Source organism: Armigeres subalbatus, chromosome 2 (assembly GCF_024139115.2).
Source record: "Armigeres subalbatus isolate Guangzhou_Male chromosome 2, GZ_Asu_2, whole genome shotgun sequence".
Classification (NCBI taxonomy): Eukaryota; Metazoa; Arthropoda; class Insecta; order Diptera; family Culicidae; genus Armigeres; species Armigeres subalbatus.
The window spans coordinates 6,758,579-6,777,925 of NC_085140.1; the positions used below are offsets into that span (position 1 = coordinate 6,758,579).

At 40.8% G+C, this 19,347-nt stretch overlaps 2 protein-coding genes across 9 annotated transcripts in view; both read left to right on the top strand.

Annotated features, from left to right (window-relative positions):
- Positions 1-19,347, top strand: part of LOC134217603 (collagenase-like) — a 457,454-nt gene that overhangs the window by 182,295 nt on the left and 255,812 nt on the right. The window lies entirely within an intron of this gene.
- LOC134217601 (hippocampus abundant transcript 1 protein) overlaps positions 1-19,347 on the top strand; it is a 125,775-nt gene that overhangs the window by 60,688 nt on the left and 45,740 nt on the right. For 6 of the 8 annotated variants that reach the window (XM_062696384.1, XM_062696383.1, XM_062696380.1 and 3 more), the window contains exon 1: positions 1,514-1,654. The exons of 1 other annotated variant lie outside the window; for it this stretch is intronic. The gene's annotated coding sequence lies outside the window, so the exon portion shown is untranslated. Of the gene's footprint in view, positions 1-717; positions 876-1,513; positions 1,655-19,347 lie in introns of those variants that run through there. One more of the 8 variants, XM_062696381.1, reaches the window with a different exon arrangement.

Consider the following 19,347-nt stretch of genomic DNA (forward strand, 5'->3'; position numbering starts at 1 on the left):
CACTAAATTGCCTTGTTTGTAACACTGACCTTTAGCATCATCCCATATCCCATATGTCCTGATAGTGATTCAAGAAGGGCTTATCAGTGATTGCAGAGATAGAAGAGAGTCATTTGCTACCCGTAGCTGTTGAGGAAAACAAGCTTATCGTTTAAAGAGCTAATCATCACCAGTTCCTCTCACATTTATGTAGAGAACTAATCATGAAGTATGTATCCTTCATTTTGTAGCAGTTCATAACAGGTAGTCTCTACCGATTCGTTCCTATAACGTAATAATTATTGGACTTAGAGGTGTATACTTGATGATGTATTTCTTTCAGAGTTATCAGGAATGTGTTCATCTACTTTGATTGCCATAATATCGATGAAATTTTCCCTCTGGTCGATAAGTAAATAAGTTGTGATATATTCCAATCCTCAATATTATTTAAACTTATTTTTTCCTACATTGCAAATATTGACAAACATTGTGCAGTAAATTTTCAGCTTACGATTGGACAAATTTAAGATTAATTCAATTCGCACAAAAGCGACGGCGTTGTTGTCGGCATCATTGCCATCCGCGGTGTCATGTTTCAATAAATTTGCTCACATTTTCCGTCGTGACCATCACAGCATAGCGTCCACCTCCCCCTCTGTGATCGCCATCATCAGTCATCTCAGCAAACCCTGCCGGTCATTAGCATCGGCGAGAAAGCAAACAGTGTGCTCCACTCCCGTGCGGTCAACCACGTGAGAGTCAAGTGGCGAGAACTCGCTGGGTAGTCTTCGAGAATCCAACGCTGGAGCTAGTCGTCACGGCGGTCGTTCGGCTGGCGTTGGTTCTTTTACTTTCTGTCGCCGTGCGGCTGTGTGGGCTGGTTTTTCGTTTCGGTTTGTTGATTTTCGTTTTCGGAAAAGCTTCACAGAGATGAATTTCCACCGGAGAAAGCACGGCGGCTCTCTTCTCTTTGGGAAATCGGTATTTTCGGGGATGATGTTGGACGTGGTCGTGTCGCCGAGCAGGATCGTCGCAGTCCGTTGTTACCTTCCGTCGGGGCTGAAAGTGCATTGTACAGTGTAGAGATATTTGGTTTAGAGCTTTAGAATCCTGCCATACTGCTAATAATAACACTAAAAGGAAAAGTAAAAATTAAAGAGGTGCTACTTTAGTGGACTGTTGTTACCAAGGATTGCTGTACATAGGCCGTATCGAAGAATTCCGTCGTTTTCTGCTACGTTTTTATACCAACAATCTGGAAAATATAGTTTATAGAAACACATCGTTACACAACTAGATATTTTGAGCAAACGTGGAAGAAACTGGTGCCCGAACAAAACGCTGCTGCAAAACGCAATTATCGATCTCGTTCTTCAAGTGGCTGACAATAAGTGTTTTCGGTTCATTTTTCTACCCTGCCAGAGCTTTTTTGGAAGAATGTTATTGCTATTGATTTCTTATGGCTAAATATTTAGATAAATAGTATTTGTTTGTCCAGTCGATCAATAACCACAAAGAACGGGTAAACATACAGTGACAAAAAAAACTAACGTTATCGAGTATAGATAAAACAAATATAATATAAACCCTCAGAAACTTTCTGAATTTGTGCAAGTGTGAAATAGAGAAAATAATGAAAAACATATTTAACAGACCCCAGCAAGAGTTCATGGTTCGTAATTATCTTTACATAGTTTAAGTGCTTTCGCTGTCCTCTAGGAGGACAATTCTGGAAGAAACAAAATAAAAAAAAACATCGTTTGTCGAAGAAGTGATTGATCGGAACAAGGATTTTTATCCAATTCCCCAAGGATGCTATCAACAAACCAGCGAGGAAACACTACATGTCAGTTGTGAAAAGTAGCAAAACGTGTGGGTTACAGTCTGCGAGATAGTGTAACATCATTTGCTCTCGATCGAGAGGAAAAACGCAACGGTGGACGAGAGCGAAGAATTTCCACACATGAAACATAGCCGCCGATGGGAGTGTGCGACGCGTCATTTCCATCGCCAAGTTGCTGAATCTCCTACTGCTGTTTTTTTTTATCTTCCAAACCCACTAATAACGTTTAATTATGTAACATCAGTTTGTGTTCTCTCCCAGTGGGAAAATTACATTTAATGCCAGTATTGAGTGAGGTCAGCCCGTTGGTTTTCAGTTTTTCACCTGGACTCAAAATCATGAATGAATCTCGGTGGTACCCCCATTCATGGAACGATTTCAGTCACGCCAAGCCCAAGCTGTTGTTTTTTTTTGGGGATTTCAAATTATGTAACAACGATTGTTCTCATAGGAATTCAGAACTTGCTACTTAATCATCTTTCGCCAGGTTGGATTACAGACCAAGAACCAAGAGAATGTCATGTGTCGTTGAATCGGTGCCAACGAGGTGTTCAAGAGATAAATAGTGGCTTAGCAGCATTCGAGCGATGCTGCTCGGTACATGTTAAGTATATGTGAGAGGGTAATGCCCATGTTGTATTGTATCCCTATCGGAATGATGTGTCCATAATTGTGTGCTGCACCTGTGTTTGACATTGCAGAACATTTTCTGGCACACGGAAATACGGGATTAGCAAGGATGATCACAGTGAAGTGAGATGAAGGGCATGCGAGTTTGATTCGATTCAAGGTTATCGTGACGTTCTGGTTTAGGTGATTTTTCCTTCTCCAAATAGTATGCAAATTATAATTAGGACCAGCTGTTTACATCCCCGGAAATAAAAAAACGGCAGTGCTGAGATTCATTCAAAATGATCATGATTGAAGGCCAAATCTTGGTTGCCCTGCTGGCGATTAGATTACGTACATATTTTGCATCTCACACCTCAGCTTAAAATGAACCAAATTTGCAAACAATGTTATTTGTATGGATTCAGTTGGAAATAATTATGAAGCTAGTCCGCTTCTATGGAACCCCATTTAACTTTCCGGGACTCGCATCGTCCTAAATCACCCATGCAGCCTCGCCTTTCTTGTGAACGACAAGCTTTTTCGAAGGTGTTGCATTTTTTTACAACGGTTTGAGGCCCGAAAGGATTAATGAGGTGGATTTATGATTATTTCCATCTAAGAAGTGTTCTTCCACGAACGCGTATACAAATTGACAATTAATATCATTTTAGCTGGGAAGCGATAATATGCACTCAATCTAATAGCTAAGAATCGAGAAAGAACTCGAAATGCTGAAAGATTACTTTCGGCAATTAAAATCAGCGATACAATTATTTCCGGGAGAATATGTACCTGGCCTTGCCCTAAAATGCAAATAAGATTTTACAGTTTAAATTGATTAGCTATATCTACCTATGTTCTGAATGATAGATGTTCTGTATTTTGACGTGCTCTTTAAATTGATGTAAATTTGGCTATTGTGATCAATTTCTTGATAGCCTACCGGTTTACGCCTTGTGTCCTACTTTGGCCATAATAGCGAAACAAACATAGGAACGGATTTTTTCCTGTACTACTACAGAAGGGAAAAGGAATCTTAGCACCCATTCTGACTAAGATGTTCCAATTGAGCTTAATATTAGGCTATATTCCGACTGCATGAAGGGGAGTGCGTGTCACATTTATCCCAAAAGCTAATAAGAAGGATAAATCATCCCCAAAACCCTTCAGACCAATTAGCTTAGCGTCCATCATATTAAAACTAATGGAAAAACTAATAGATGAGCATATAAAATCATCCTATTTAACGAAAACTCCTCTACGCAGAAATCAGGAGGGGAAATCTTCAGTAACAGCGCTTCACAAGCTAGTTACAAAGTTGGAAAGATCTTTTGAAGCAAAAGAAATCTTACTTGCAGCGTTCCTTGACATTGAAAGAGCATTCGATAACACATCTCACAGTTCAATGAAGAATGCTATGTTGAAACGAGGTTTCGATGTATGTATTGTTGATTGGATTAGCGAGATGTTATCAAAAAGAGAAATATCAGCCAACCTTGGAAGCTCATCAATTAGTGTAAGAGCAGTAAAAGGGTGCCCCCATGGAGGCGTACTATCACCTCTATTGTGGTCTTTAATCGTTGATGATCTTCTCAAACAACTGAAGGCTCGAGGATTCGAAATAGTTGGCTTCGCGGAAGATATAGTTATATTAGTGAGAGGAAAACATGACTGTGTTATTTCTAACCGAATGCAAATTATATTAAACATAAATCCTTCAATAGCCACATTGGTGGCGTGTACAAGGAGATGGAATCATTTTTTTCCTACTTTAAATTGAAAGGAGCAGATTTGAAACTTTTAAACTCAGTCATCTTGGAGTTAGACTTGACAGTAAGCTGAATTGGAACTTATATCTTGAGGAAGCATTGAGTAAGACTACAAAATGAGGACTGAACCCAAAAATGATTAAATGGATTTATACGGCGATTGCGAAACCCAGAGAATTTCATATGCTACATTAATATGGTGGCCAAAAACAAAAGAAAGGGTGGATCAGAAAAAGTTGGAAAAACTTCAAAGATTGAGTTCAATCAAAGTTAATTGCCTATATCCCTGTAGGGTCGTGAGTTCGAGTCCCATCGAAGGGAAAGTGGTTACCTCCATCTTCCGCATAATGTATTTCAAAGATTGTCTACTCTTTCAATAACTGGTGCAATGAGAAGCACGCCGAATAAAGCGCCAGACACTTTGCTCCACGTGCTACCATTGAATCAATTTATTTAGTTAGAAGCAGAGAAGAGTGCTTTGAAGATCAAAAGAGACTCAAACCTCTTCGAAGGTGACCTAAAAAAACATCTTAGTATTCTAAACAAAATAAATATCAACTCACTTATCACATACAATGATAGCTGGATGAGGAGAAGGTGCAATTTTTATCGTAGTTTTGATGTACACACTTAAATTTTTCCACTGATCTCGGCTGTGCAGATCTCGGTTTAAGTTTGTTTGCTGAAATATCGGCTGAACAAACGTATGTTTATGGTGGCTTCTTTGAGTGCCGCAGTAAACAAACTAATTTTCAGCTGAAATATCAGCAGATCACTTGCGGATCTCGGCAAAAGAATCAAAATATGCCGAGCTGAACTGAGTGTAATCAATCTTGAGGGAAATACATGGGCAAACGGTGGACCAAATCTTCGCTCATGATCAATTGTATTTTACACCGATGGTTCAAAGTTGAACAATCATGTTGGAGCAGGCGTGACTGGCCCAGGGATAAATATTTCGATTTCCATGGGCAAATGGCCAACTGTTTTCCAAGCTGAAGTTCAGGCCACTCTTGAATGCTCTAAATTATGCTTACGCAGAAATTATAGGCATTCAAATATTTGCATAATGTCTGATAGTCAAGCAGCATTGAATGCTTTGAAATCAGCAACATGCAGATCTTAACTCGTTTGGGAATGTTTTCAGCCACTCCAAACCTTGGGTAGTCGTAACAAAGTGAACCTGTATTGAATTCCTGGTCATTGTGGCATTGAAGACAATGAACAAGCTGATATGCTGGCCAGACTTGGTTCATCCCAACAATTCATAGGTCCCGAACCATTTTGTGGTGTATCTGCGTGTTCTCTTCGAATGGAACTCAAATCTTAGGGACATTCTAAAATAGAGGACATCTGTAAAAACACCTTGATTGCGAGGCAGTCAAAACGTTTCATCACAACAAACGTTGTTGTCACTCGCAAAATTTCAGATCTTTCAAAAAAAGATCTTAACACATACACAGGTCTTATAACAGGCCATTGTCCGAGCCGATATCACTTGAAGCTGTTAGGAATATTTCAAGATGATGTATGTATGTCGTTTCTGCGGCATACATGTAGAAGACTAGGAACATCTTTTATACCATTGTCCGTCAATGTTTAGAAAGAGATTACAGTTCTTCAACAAGGGGCTGATTGAACCCTCAGAAGTTTGGAGAAGTCCCAATATGGTATCATCAGAACCATAATACGGCATTGGGATAACGCTGGTATTCAAGGTAATGCAATTGCTCTAAATAGTAATAATGCGTCAACTTGACAAAGCTACATCAAATGGGGCATATTTCACAATAGATCTAATAAATGATCGCAGTGATTAAAATACCCAACAAGGGAATAAAACATAGGAAACATGACATCCGCCCTAATTTGGGTATATCAGAAAATATTTCTTTTTTGGTTTGCGGCATTTTCCCTTGGCTTGAATGAAACTGTTCTGACAGCAGTGCCCATTACCCACAGCTTCATAGCATAGCATAGCATAGCATATGTGATTGTACAAATCGTGGGTGGCTATACAATGCTCAATTCAAGCTCCATCCGGAATAAGGGCAATGTCGCAAGACAAGACTCTCCCGTCGACCCCCCTCCCTTAAACAAAAAGTGACAAGCAGCAGATCTCTCTGTGGTTTATCACTTCAGAACGAAAGAAAACAATGCGAACTTGCATTCTGAGGTGATAAACCGCAAAGAAACCCCCCGCCTGTCACCTCCATTCAAATGAGGGAAGTCGACGAAGAGAACCCCCTCCCGCGACACCCGCCCCCTACCAGACAGAGCTTGAATTGAGCAATCTACTATATATTGTCGCAAATTGGTACTTGGGATTAGTACCTTTTCCTATACAGTAGCAGTTGTATACCTGGCCACGTCCTTACAATCACGGAAGGAAGAAAAGGAATGTTAATTCAACATCTACTAGTGAAGATGCAGGGAACCCATACTACCTTCATAGATGTCTCAGGAAGGAAAATTTGTGTTAGTGGGAAAGGTGAATAATAGGGAGCTCTATTCGACAATATAGAGCGTTTGTCAATAACAGTATATGCTGTAAAAGTAATAAAATATATTCATCAATTTACTTACGAACCGTCCTAAGGGAAAAACAAAACAAAACACAAAATTTCGGCAAATCGCGCGATCGTTCTGCCGTCCGAAACAAGAGCCAACACGCACTGAACTAATTAACTTTATTACCGGCCGCGCAATGCAAAACACAAAATTTCGGCAAATCGCGCGGTCGTTCTGCCGTCCGAAACAAGAGCCAACACGCACTGAACTCCAGTGCCCATTACCCACAGCTTCAAAGCTGAAATTTATTTGTTATTAATAATTATTAAACCTAATATATAAAAAGTAACTTACAATCTAGTTTCAATTCAATTTGCAAACCACCGTATCCACCGCAACTACAATCCAATCTGATTCCCTCAGCATGACAGTGTTGCTAGTTTCACTGAACCTACCAACTCATCTTAACATTTGGTAATCAATAAATTTTAGTATGTAAATCTATCTAGACTCAAGAAACTCAAGTTAAATCAGAACTGCCCTAATAACACAGTTTAGCACTGGTCAAGTAGGGTCCGAGAGCCAGAGCACCTCTATACCAAAGGGGAGGACGTTTTGTTGAACGCCGAAGGCAACTAGGCCGAAAGTTATTTGCCAAAATATGCCATTTGGCCGAACTAATAACTTGGTCTAAAAAGTTGTTTGACCCAAAATGCTGTTTGGCCGAATTGGTAGCTTGGTAGAAAGAGCCATTTGGCTGAACGGCCCAATATGTCGTTTTATCGGTCAACATGTCGCTTTATCGGCCAACAAAGTCGATATGGACGTTTGGCAGAGAGGTACCGAATTTGGCCGAAAATGTAATTTCTCACTTCTCACTATGAAAAAAAAAAATCAATTGTCTCACTTCCAGGGCTGACAATAGTCATCGTCACAGCACGATATGCCACAGTAGCGACGAGTTATAGTATCTTCATTGCTAATCGACGCATCGTGGATGACGCGCAGGACGTTAGCTTTCGTCTTGCACCCAAATCGTCATTTCTTTCAATTCTTCAGGCTTTCACTTCTCATTTCTCACTTAGATCTTCTCATTTTCCACATAAGTCTTACTATATAATAATATAATAAGTCTTACTTCTCAATCCTAATTTCTCACTGAGAAGTGTGAAGTGAGAAATGAGGAGTGAACAGTTAGAAGTGAGAAATGAGTAGTGAGAAGTCAGACGTCTGACTGTTTCCGGCCAGTCGTCCAATTAGATCAAATTTCTAGATGATTTTTGGCCAAACAACCTTTCCCGAATGTGTGTGTATGTTTAAAAAAGTTTCACTCATTTTCCAGGCCTTACCCTTACCCGATTTACTAGCATTTTTTTGCATTTAAGTATACTATTCCGATTTGCTAGCAATAATTTGCGTTCAACGTGGATTCTTTGAAATTAGTATAACTAATGCGTATTGATGTATAAACTTGTTTAAACGCAATATACCTTTTATATGCCACGAGAAAGGAATTAAAGGCGCTTGGATCCAGATAATTGAAATGTTGAAATAAAAAAAAATTGAATGGTAAAATGCTTTGTTTCCGTCAGTAATTTGGACAAGGGCCACAATGCCGAAAAGTGTTTCGAATATGTCATTTGGCCGAACGAAACATTAGGCAGAAACCCATCTGGCCGAAAGTTATTTGGCCGAAATGGGCATACGACTGAAAATGTCGTCTGCCCTAATAAGGCGTATGGCCAAAATGGTGGATTGGCAGAAATGGTTATCTGGCCAAACATGTTTTTTGTATTAAGTGTATTAAGTGCAGTGTATTAAGAAGTTTAGTTTTCCCTTTCTAATTTTAATACAAACTTGAAATGGCCTGTGCCTAGAGTCGAGTGGACTTGGTGGCGTATGACTGTTTTTTTATCACCCTACTAATGCTATGTTGTAATAAATTCGAAACCAATACTACTGCAGTGAATGATTGTTATTATTGTACCAATACTTCCAAAATATTATTTCGGGCACTCAACCAACCTTCACCTTAACGTGTTATTGACATTCGAACAAATGGCCCTCGGGCAAACGACGGGAAGGGCCATTTTGCCGAAAGTTTTCGACCGAAAACCATTATGTTAAAGGCCATAAGGCCGAAAGTTATTTGGCCAAAATTGATAACTGGTCATTTGGCCGAGAGTCGTTCGGTCGAAAATGCCGAAATGGTCGTTGGGAAGAAAGCGTCATTTGAGTGAAATGGATATACGACTGAAAGTGTCATTCGGCTAAATTGTTTTTTTTTTTTGGCCGAATACATCATTTCGAAAGGCCCACCAGCTTGTTTAGCCGAACATGTCATGAGACCTAGAATGTCGTTAAGCTGATGTTGATTTGGCAAAAATAGCCATTTGGTCGAACGGCTCGACTCTTTGGGTCACATTACCCAAATGACATTTTTGCTAGGTTTAACCTTCGGGGACTTGCGCCGTTGTAAAATGTACAACATCTTCGAAAAAAGCACGTTTCTCATTCACAACAGAAGCGGGGCTGCGTGAGCGGTAAGGACCAAGCGAGCCCCGGAAGGTTAATGACATTTTCGGCCAAATGGCCCTTTTCGCCAAACGATTATTTCGGTTAAACGGCATTTTCCGCCACCTGACGTATTCGACCAAATAACCATTTCGTCTAATCGACCTGTGAAACCAAAATGTGAGAAATAATCTCCGACCTAAATTTTCCTCAATTTCTTTTCATGCGTTTTAAAAATAAATGGATGAACGAAGCAGTTTTCATGTAATTTTTTGTTTACGTAGCCGTAATTGATGCTGCCCTTGGTTATTGGAACGTCGATTGTGCTATTCATTCAAACTATTTTGGTGAACCTATGTGGGGACCCTCCTTAGCCTAGCGGTAAGACGCGCGGCTACAAAGCAAGACCATGCTGAGGGTGGCTGGGTTCGATTCCCGGTGCCGGTCTAGGCAGTTTTCGGATGGGAAATTGTCTCGATTTCCCTGGGCATTAGAGTAGCATCGTGTTAGCCTCATGATATACGAATGCAAAAACGTTTCCTTAGTTTGGAAACCTCGCAGTTAATAACTGTGGAAGTGCTGAATGAACACTAAGCTGCGAGGCGGCAATGTCCCAGTGTGGGGATGTAATGCCAATAATAATAATAAGAAGAAGAAGATAAGTTTACAATGGTGTGAAAACTCATATGTGAATATGAACATTATGTGGAAGATATTAATTTGAAAAATGTATTGGAGGAAGGGATACCAAGTATGTATCGTATTGAAGTAGTTGAATCGATTGAGTACTACTTCAAAATCTATTACATCTAATCATCTTAAATAGAAATATTTGTACTTCTTTTGTAGTAATATTTTGAATTTTAGCATTCAAGTCGAATGAATTCTATTAAGTAATATCCCAGCCTGAGATTCTTTTTTCCGCACAACACGTAGGTATTTGTGCTAATTAAGCTACTCTCTCATATTATAAGTGAAATTCACAAAAGTTGAAGTAAGTTTATATTATAGATATTGATACTTTAAATTGAGAAGCATTAGTGTTGTCGATCCTCAATCCAATATAGGTTTAGAATTTCCTCAAACTCGATGATGTTTTACTCAGATATATGGGTAGATTTCGGCTTTTCATTTATATTTGCCAGCTGTGTTCCAATCCAATAATCCCATTGAAGCATCCCAATCTAATAATCCCATCAGAGGGATCCATGGATAGAAACTTCAACTAAAAAATATCGAAACTATTGGAAATGCTACTTCTGAAATTCAAAATTTAAAATGTGTTTCACGTAAAATAAAGTTTAACATATTTTCATGCACTCCCGAGAGAAATGAATTTTAGTATCGATGAATGAATAGTAATGGAAAGTGCTTGATTTCCCACTATTTAGTGTTCCACCCACCATACATTTATGAATGACTATTTGACAGTGACAAAATAACCGTATTAAAGTTTCACTTCAAATATAGGCTAGATGTACCAGTTGTGGCTATAGCACCAGTTGTCGCACTAGTGCTTTATATGTCAAATGGCCAATCAAATCACCGCAAACCAAGTTCATGAGCATGAGCATGAGCATGATTGACCGCCCACGGTTGCTACTCCGTTATTGCCAGGCCAGCTGTAATTACACAGAGAACCATCAGATGATGTTTGGGACAAACATCATCCTCAATGTGTAAGAACTGGTGATCCAAATATTAAGCAATACCAGCGCCGGCCGTGTCCGAATGCAGGTCAATTAAGGAATGGGTAGGAGAATGTTGACGTGATACTTGCTTTGATGGAAGCCGACGAGTCATCTGCACTTCCACGAGAAATCACTGGGATGTTGGATACATGGGGTAGGGATTGTAGCAGGGTTCGTTTTGGTAAACGGTTTGCCGTGTGAAACGTGTAGTTTGATGAAGTTTAAACAAAAACACAATCGAACGCGCACTAATTAATCGACTTATCAACCGCACATAGCAGAACAAAATATATCGATGATCGCACGATCGCTCTGTGTACTAATACAAACACGATAGAACACGCACTAAATTTTTATTTGTTTAATTACCCGCACAACGCAGAGCCAAATATCTCAATAATCGCGCGATCGTTCTGCTTAATAGAGGAAACACGATCGGACGCGCACTAATATTTAATTTGCCAATTAATTCATTCACCCATACAAACCAGAACAAAATATTTCGAATATCGCGTGATCATTCTGTATTTGTTAATTAATTTACTCATTCGCACAACGCAGAACAAAACATTTTGGTGATCGTTCTGAGGGGCTGGTCCCCCAGTACACATAAGCCATTTAACGAAAAACTCTCTAATTGTCCAAATTATGTTTACTTGTATTCAAATCACCGCAAACCAAGTTCATATCGATAAAGTACATTCATATGATACGATAACACCTTTGATTGCCTCCAAAACAAGCAAAGCATAATTGTAAAAAATGATTTTGCTTAATTTTTGACGTCCTTTGCACCAGTTGTCGCACTAGTGGTCCCTATTTGGCCAATCCCATAAGAAAACAATGGAATTTGCCAAATAAGGAACCAAAATTAAGAATAGTGCCACAACTGGTGCATGCGTTCCTATTATGGATTAATCAATTTTGAGGATTATAACAAATTTTATTGTGGTTTTCACAGCTGTTCTAAGGAGCAGGAAGTAAAACCTTTCGCTTGATATATAAAGACCACCCACATGCCTTTTACTTATTTTCTAAAAAATAGTTGTTTTTAAGTATGGCGAAAATTGGTGCACCCACCCTATGAGTACTCATATGATACGAGTAGGTATCGATACTTTTTATTTGATATTTATTGGTATCGATACTTCCATAGGATACTTCTTCTTCTTATTGGCATAACATCCCCACACTGGGACAGAGCCGCCTCGCAGCTTAGTGTTCATTAAGCACTTCCACAGTTATTAACTGCGAGGTTTCTAAGCCAAGTTACCATTTATGCATCCGTATATCATGAGGCTAGCACGATGATACTTTTATGCCCAGGGAAGTCGAGACAATTTCCAATCCGAAAATTGCCTAGACCGGCACCGGGAATCGAACCCAGCCACCCTCAGCATGGTCTTGCTTTGTAGCCGAGCGTCTTACCGCACGGCTAAGGAGGGCCCTCCATAGGATACTACTTTTAAGCAAAAGCATCGATACCCCAGTGGTATCGTTTCATCCCTAATTTCACTTCGATGGGATTCGAACCTACGACCCTCAGTACGCTAGACCTATGAATACCTATGTGCCTAACAGAAATAATAGATTCCTATCTATCTACTATCTAGTAATGTCAGTTGTACGAAATATGCTGAATTGAGAGAGTATTAGCCATGTCAAATTGCAAGATCAAATACAGTTCCGCTCATTTGAAAAAAAAAAAAAAAATCCGTGTTTAATTTTCACGTATGGGTTATATGTTATGATTATGACCAACTTCCGGTTACTTGTGGATCAATTGCAAGAAATTACGAGTTACTTAAAATCAGTTGTGGATTATAGGAAATTTGCGGGCACTTTGACTTGTGGCTCATGTGGCTGGTCACCTACGCTTACTGACATATGGCTGATTTCTTGCCATTTGTAGGTCACTTCTGGTCACTTGCATCCACTTATGGGTAGATTCAAGCTTTTTGCTTACTTACTTACTTACGGATCCTCTACACCTCCGGTGGTGCAAAGGGCCGACTTGAAAGATCTCCATCCTGAGCGTTGCATGGCTATCGCTTTAACCTGTTGCCAGGTTAGATTTCGGTCGACTTCTTTTATTTCTTTATTGAGGCTTCGCCGCCATGAGCCTCTGGGTCTGCCTCTGCTGCGATGTCCCGCTGGGTTCCAGTCTAATGCTTGTTTACAGATTTCGTTTCCGCCCCTACGTAGAGTGTGGCCGACCCAGCCCCACTTCCGATCCCGAATTTCTGTTGCTATCGGCCTCTGGTGACAACGACGATGGAGCTCATTGTTTGAGATCCAGTTGTGAGGCCACCAGGCCCGAATTATATACCGCAGGCATCTGTTAATGAACACCTGCAGCCGTTGAGTGTTCTCCACTGATACACACCATGTTTCGCTAGCGTATAACAGCACAGATTTCACGTTAGAGTTGAAAATTCGTATTTTGGTGCGTTCACTTATCTGCCTATTTTTTCAGATATTTCTTAAACTCGCAAAGGCAGCCCTTGCTTTCTTGATCCGTGCGCCTATGTCGATCTTGGTACCGCCGTCTGACGCCATTTGGCTACCAATATCAGAGCGCCGTTGCGCGAGAAGTGCAACGTCATCAGCCAATTCGAAGTCGTTTAGGTGCTCCATGGTTATAGGCTGCCATAACAGCCCGCGGTTTGGTTCACGGTCAATCGCATCTACCAGAATCTCATCGATTACGATGAGGAACAGTAACGGTGATAGAATACATCCTTGCTTCACACCAGCTACGACCCGGATAGGGTCGGACAGGACCCCATTGTGCAGCACTCTACACGAAAAGGCCTCGTACTGTGCTTCGATGAGGCCGATGATTTTCTCAGGAACCCCCTTGCGTCTCAGGGCGCCCCACATATTCTCGTGATTGAGACGGTCGAAAGCTTTTTCGTAGTCAATGAACACCAAGTAAAGGGACTCTTGGAATTCGTTGACCTGCTCCAGAATGATGCGTAGCGTGACAATATGGTCCACACAGGATCTTCCGGCACGGAATCCGGCTTGCTGCCGCCGAAGAGTCGCATCGATCTTCTCCTGAATCCGGGCTTGGATAATTTTGCACAGAACTTTGAGAACGGTACACAGCAACATAATGCCTCGCCAGTTATCGCATACAGTCAGGTCACCCTTTTTGGGCACCTTTACTAAGATACCTTGCATCCAGTCGACCGGGAAAGTTGCGGTGTCCCAGATATTATGAAATAAACGATGCAGTAGTTGAGCGGATGTCATGGGGTCAGCTTTGAGCATCTCGGCTGATATGCGGTCGACCCCTGGGGCTTTATTCGATTTCATGCTTTGGATGGCTGTTTGAATCTCTAGCAGTGATGGAGCTTCGGTATTGACGCGTGTTATACGTCGGATCCTAGGCAGGTCATGCCGAGGTGGTGATGGCCTGGCTGGCACTTGAAAAAGTTGTTCGAAGTGCTCGAACCAGCGTTTCAGCTGGTCAGTTGGGTCGGTCAATAACTGATCATTCGCGTCTTTCACAGGCATCGTTGTATTCATCTTCGCCCCGCTTAAGCGTCGTGAAATATCGTAGAGGAGGCGAATGTCCCCGGTTGCGGCGGCTCTCTCTCCTTCGTCGACCAGAGAGTCTGCCCACGCTCGCTTGTCCCGTCGACATGAGCGTTTTACTTCCTTCTCAAGAGCCGTGTATCGTTGGCGGGCTAGACGGTTGGCTCCTCTGGTTTTTGATCGCTCTATCGCGGCTTTGGCTTCTCTTCGCTCCTCTATCTTCCTCCAGGTCTCATCGGTGATCCATTGTTTTCTCTGGGTGCGTAGTTCGCCCAGATTGTTCTCGCTGGTGGCGATGAAGGCATTCTTGATGGCGGTCCATTGGTCTTCCACGCTGCCACCTTCCGGAATATCTGCAGCACGCGTCTCCAGTTCTTCAACGAAGGACCGTTTCACCGTGGCATCTTCCAGTCGGCGTGTGTTGAATCGTCGTCCAACTCTTTCCTCCTGCCGACGAATCCGCGCAATGCGCAGGCGTATTTCGCCGATGAGGAGGTGATGATCAGACGCGATATCGGCACTACGTTTATTCCGTACATCAAGAAGGCTCCGTTTCCATTTTCGGCTGATGCAGATGTGGTCGATTTGATTTTCTGTAAAGCCGTCACGGGAGACCCACGTGACCTTGTGAACCGGTCGATGAGGGAAGAGTGATCCCCGATCACCAAGTCGTTATTACCCTAAAATTCTGCGAACAGCTCTCCGTTTTCGCTCATTTCTCCGAGACCATGGCGCCTCATAATGCGCTCATGGTTCGAGTTGTCGGATCCGATCTTTCCATTGAAGTCGCCCAAAAAGATCTTGATATCACCCTTCGGAATTCTATCTATGACGGCATTGAGTTGACTGTAAAAGTTCTCTTTGTCTTGCAGATCGGCAGCATCGGTTGGCGCATAACATTGGATTATAGTAAGGTTTCGGATCCGTGTTCTAAATCTGGCAACGATCAACCTTTCACTTATAGGTTCCCACTTCATAAGCGCAGAGTGTGCCTGAGCGCTTAGTAGGAAGCCAACTCCGCGATGCCGGGGAGCGTGTTCACCTCGTAAACCAGAGTATAGCAGAACTTGTCCCGACGGCGTTCTGTGGTCTCCAAAGTTTGGCCAACGGACTTCACTCAGTTCCAGGATCTCAAGCTTCATGCGGCGTGCCACATTGGCAAGTTGTGTCAATTTACCCTGCTGAGCTACGGTTAAAACGTTCCATGTTCCTATTCGTGTCCGTTGTTTCGCGCTAAGAGTCGTCGCCGTAAAATCAGTCCGTATTCTTTCATTATCGGATTCTCGAACAAATTGATGTTTCGGGAACAGTAGGTTGTTGGCCCAAGGTTCCCTATCCACCGGGATGGGGCTGCCATCTTAGGTATAGCTTCCGGGGAATAGCATTTCATACTCATCCGCTGGATGCCAGAACAGACGCTGTTGGAGCCGCACCTCCTTAGTGGACAGACGCTCGATCAGTCGGGTCAAATTTGTTTAAAGTCCTACCCAACACCAGCTTTTTGCTACTCATGGGATATTTTAGTGACACTTTGGAGCAACTTAAGGTTACTTAAGGTCTCCAGTTACCCTTTCGAGTCAGTAAGGTATTTATAACTATGGAAATTCTAATAGAAAATTAAGTTAAAAAGTAGGCCACTTTCGGTCACTTATGGATTATTTCCGGTTAGTTAGCCAGTTAGTCATAACAATTATATCAATATGTGTTACAAATAATAAAACTTGCAATAATTTTGTTATAAATCCTCTGTCAAAGATGGAGGAAAGAAAATTTTATGATCCTTATAACATGATTATAACATAATGTGTTATGTTTATTTTTACCGAAAAAAATTGCCCACATTTTTGGTAGATAGGAATTGGAAAAAACGAAGATATCACCTTCAGTACTTGAACCTACATTTAAAGTTGAACCAGCTGGACAAAGTAAATTGCCTACATTATGGATAATCATAAACTTTTCAACAAAATAATTTGTTATAGTATAAGCTATTTTCACAACTTTTTATGTAACACTTCAAGCTATATTTTTGTTCAATTGATAACATGTTTAGTAATATTTTTGTTAAAACTAGAAGAGATTTTGCTACTTTTTTTTGTTATTTCAACTACTAATGGCACATGTTTTATAACAACCGTTGTTATTGAAAACTGCTGTAACAGGATAACAAGTTCTTATATAAATCTGTTACCATCTACTGGTCGGGTTATTTCCGGTTACCTATGGAACATTGATGGGTCGCTTCCACTTGTGGGTCACTCCAGGTACTTGCTTGGTATGATATGAGCTGTCAAATCACACATTCATTGTCCAGATCCACAACTTTGAACAAGGGATTTAGTTCCAATGACCCATTTGATTTTGTTTTCTTTTTTATATTCCCAATCAAAAATATACAGTTTCTGGGGATCATTAAAAAACACATGTGAATCTTTTTTTTCATGGGTTTGTTTCTGAGGCAAGAACTGCTTGTTCTAAAATGTCGGAAATCAAAGTCCGTCAAAAATGTTCAATCAATTAATGTAAAATAAAGCCCACAACTTTTCATCACATCCCCGCCCGTGCTTTTCCACAATCAGTTTATTTGGTTACCGGCTATCAATCTGCGTCCCGGAAGCAGTTAATTTTCCTTTGTTTCCAGCGCCGATTTTTCTTCGAGCAAGCCATTCAGTCGCGTCACCATCGTCATCGTCGTTACAGTAATCATCGGCTCCGGTTGATATTTACTCGCATGCAGTTGCCCTACCCGCGCGCCCGTTCGTGACTGAGTTTCATTAGGCTGTAACCAATAAGGTTCACATGATGGAAATTGCAGGCCGCATCGTAGGGAACCGAAAGCTCGCTAAAAATTGGCCTTACTCATCAGCTGTGCCGTGTTTTGCTTTGGGTTTCTGTAACCTCGAAAGGAGTGCCGCCGCACCTTGACTGGGTGCTTGGCTTCATTACTGGAAGGTAGGGTTGATTAGGGTTCTATAGATATTCGATTTGTTCATTCCAAGACTTTTGAAGTATTTTAGGTTACCCTTTCGAATGATAATACAAACTTGATCAAATTTCCACAAGACTTTTACATGTGCTGTATTTCAGTTTTGCCAAAACAGCGAAATTTTCCACTCATGTAAAAAAAAATTTGGAAAGTTCCAATTTGGCTCCCAATTTCCATAAGTTTTAGAATGCGCCGCGGTAGGTCTCCTCACTAGGTGAAATGGGAAACAGAAGTTTGCCGCAATATGACGAATGGTGGCGATCGATGCATGATGGGAACTTGCGGTGCCATTCATGAGTTGTTGTTCTGTGCGGCGACGGTCATCGATTGTAAAACTGGGGCTAAGTAAAAGCACCAGTGAAATGAATGAAAATGAAAATTACTTTTGCGTGTTCGAGTTAATTTAGATCCGGGCGCAGTTTACCTCTGGATTGCTGAAAGCAAAAGTTACTGCCCATTAGGGAGCATTATTCCAGGATTTCTGGGCAAAGTGGACTGGCGAATTGCTACTTCACATAATTACTAATACTTCAATGAATGCATGTTCACATTTTAGCGCTCAATATTCAATTTGATAAAACAGTATTTGTTTGTCTGTCATGTATTTTAGAAGATTGAATCATAAATATGATTAATTTTGGGTTTGTAGTGATTTAGAGATTCTACAATTTTTTTTAAACTGTCGCTGTTCGCTGCATTGTAATCTTAGAACCATTTAAAAGCTAAAAGTTTATCATAAATAATTGTTTGTAAAATCAGCTTCTGGTAACGTGAACGTGAAAGTTGAATGATTATATTTTGATAAAACTGAGATTTAGTTCATATGGACCTACCATGCTTAAGGTGGCTGGGCTCGATTCCCGGCCCGGTCTGGAATTTCGAGTTGGAAATTTTCTCGACTTCCATGGGCATAAAAGTATCATTGCGTAACCTTATGATATACGAATGCAAAATGGTTACTTGGCTCAGAAACCTCGCGGTTAACAAAATAAATAATGTGGGAGTGCTTAATGAATACTACGCTGGATGTGAAAATGTCCCAGTGGGGGATATAATGTCAACAAGAAGAGAGAGATTTAGCACTAAAAATTTTTCTACTTGAATTCTCGAGCATAGAATAGCTTTCCATGTTTTTGTTTATCTGTATTGAGCACTTGTCTCGCTGTCAATGACACGTAGTATCGCTCTGAGTGAAACAGACTGCTTGCAGAGGATGGCCTTTGCATAATACATGAGCTCGTTTGGTGTTCAATGGTTCTGAAAATGTTCTCTTGATACCGTGCGATGAATGAATATCAAAAACAGTTAGTGGAAATGTTTATTTTATTGTGAATGAATACAAAAATGTAAATTATCGGAGACAGGAACAACGAGGAACATCTCTCTAAAGTTAATATTCACTTTTTCATGTTGCAAGGTACGATGGTTCGTTATTCTGAATGGCGTTATTCATATTATATTTAATTCCTACATACGATTGTATTAGCAAAAGAAAAACTGTTTTGTAGCTAGGCCATACGAGTTTGTTAAGAAAATTATTTTGACCATACGAGTTTGCTTATTTCCGAAATAAAAAAAAAACCAGAACAAACTACATCAAAGCCAATCCGATGGCGGAAACAAACTTCAGTTCGAAAGATACTTGCAGACGAAAAATAATCGATTGCCTTTACGTGTGGAAATTCGCCTTTACCTACTACAGCTACTGAATTTGTTTTTCGGTTTTCATTGTGGTTACTGGACGGGAAGGCGCTTTCTTCTCTGCAGTTCGCGTGATGTCGTTGCAAAGTTATTGTGGCGATAAACAAAATGTCAATATTTCTCAATGTGCAAACGCCACAATACGACAGTTAGTGGGCACCCGAAATCACAGGAGGGAAATTACGATGCAGTGTT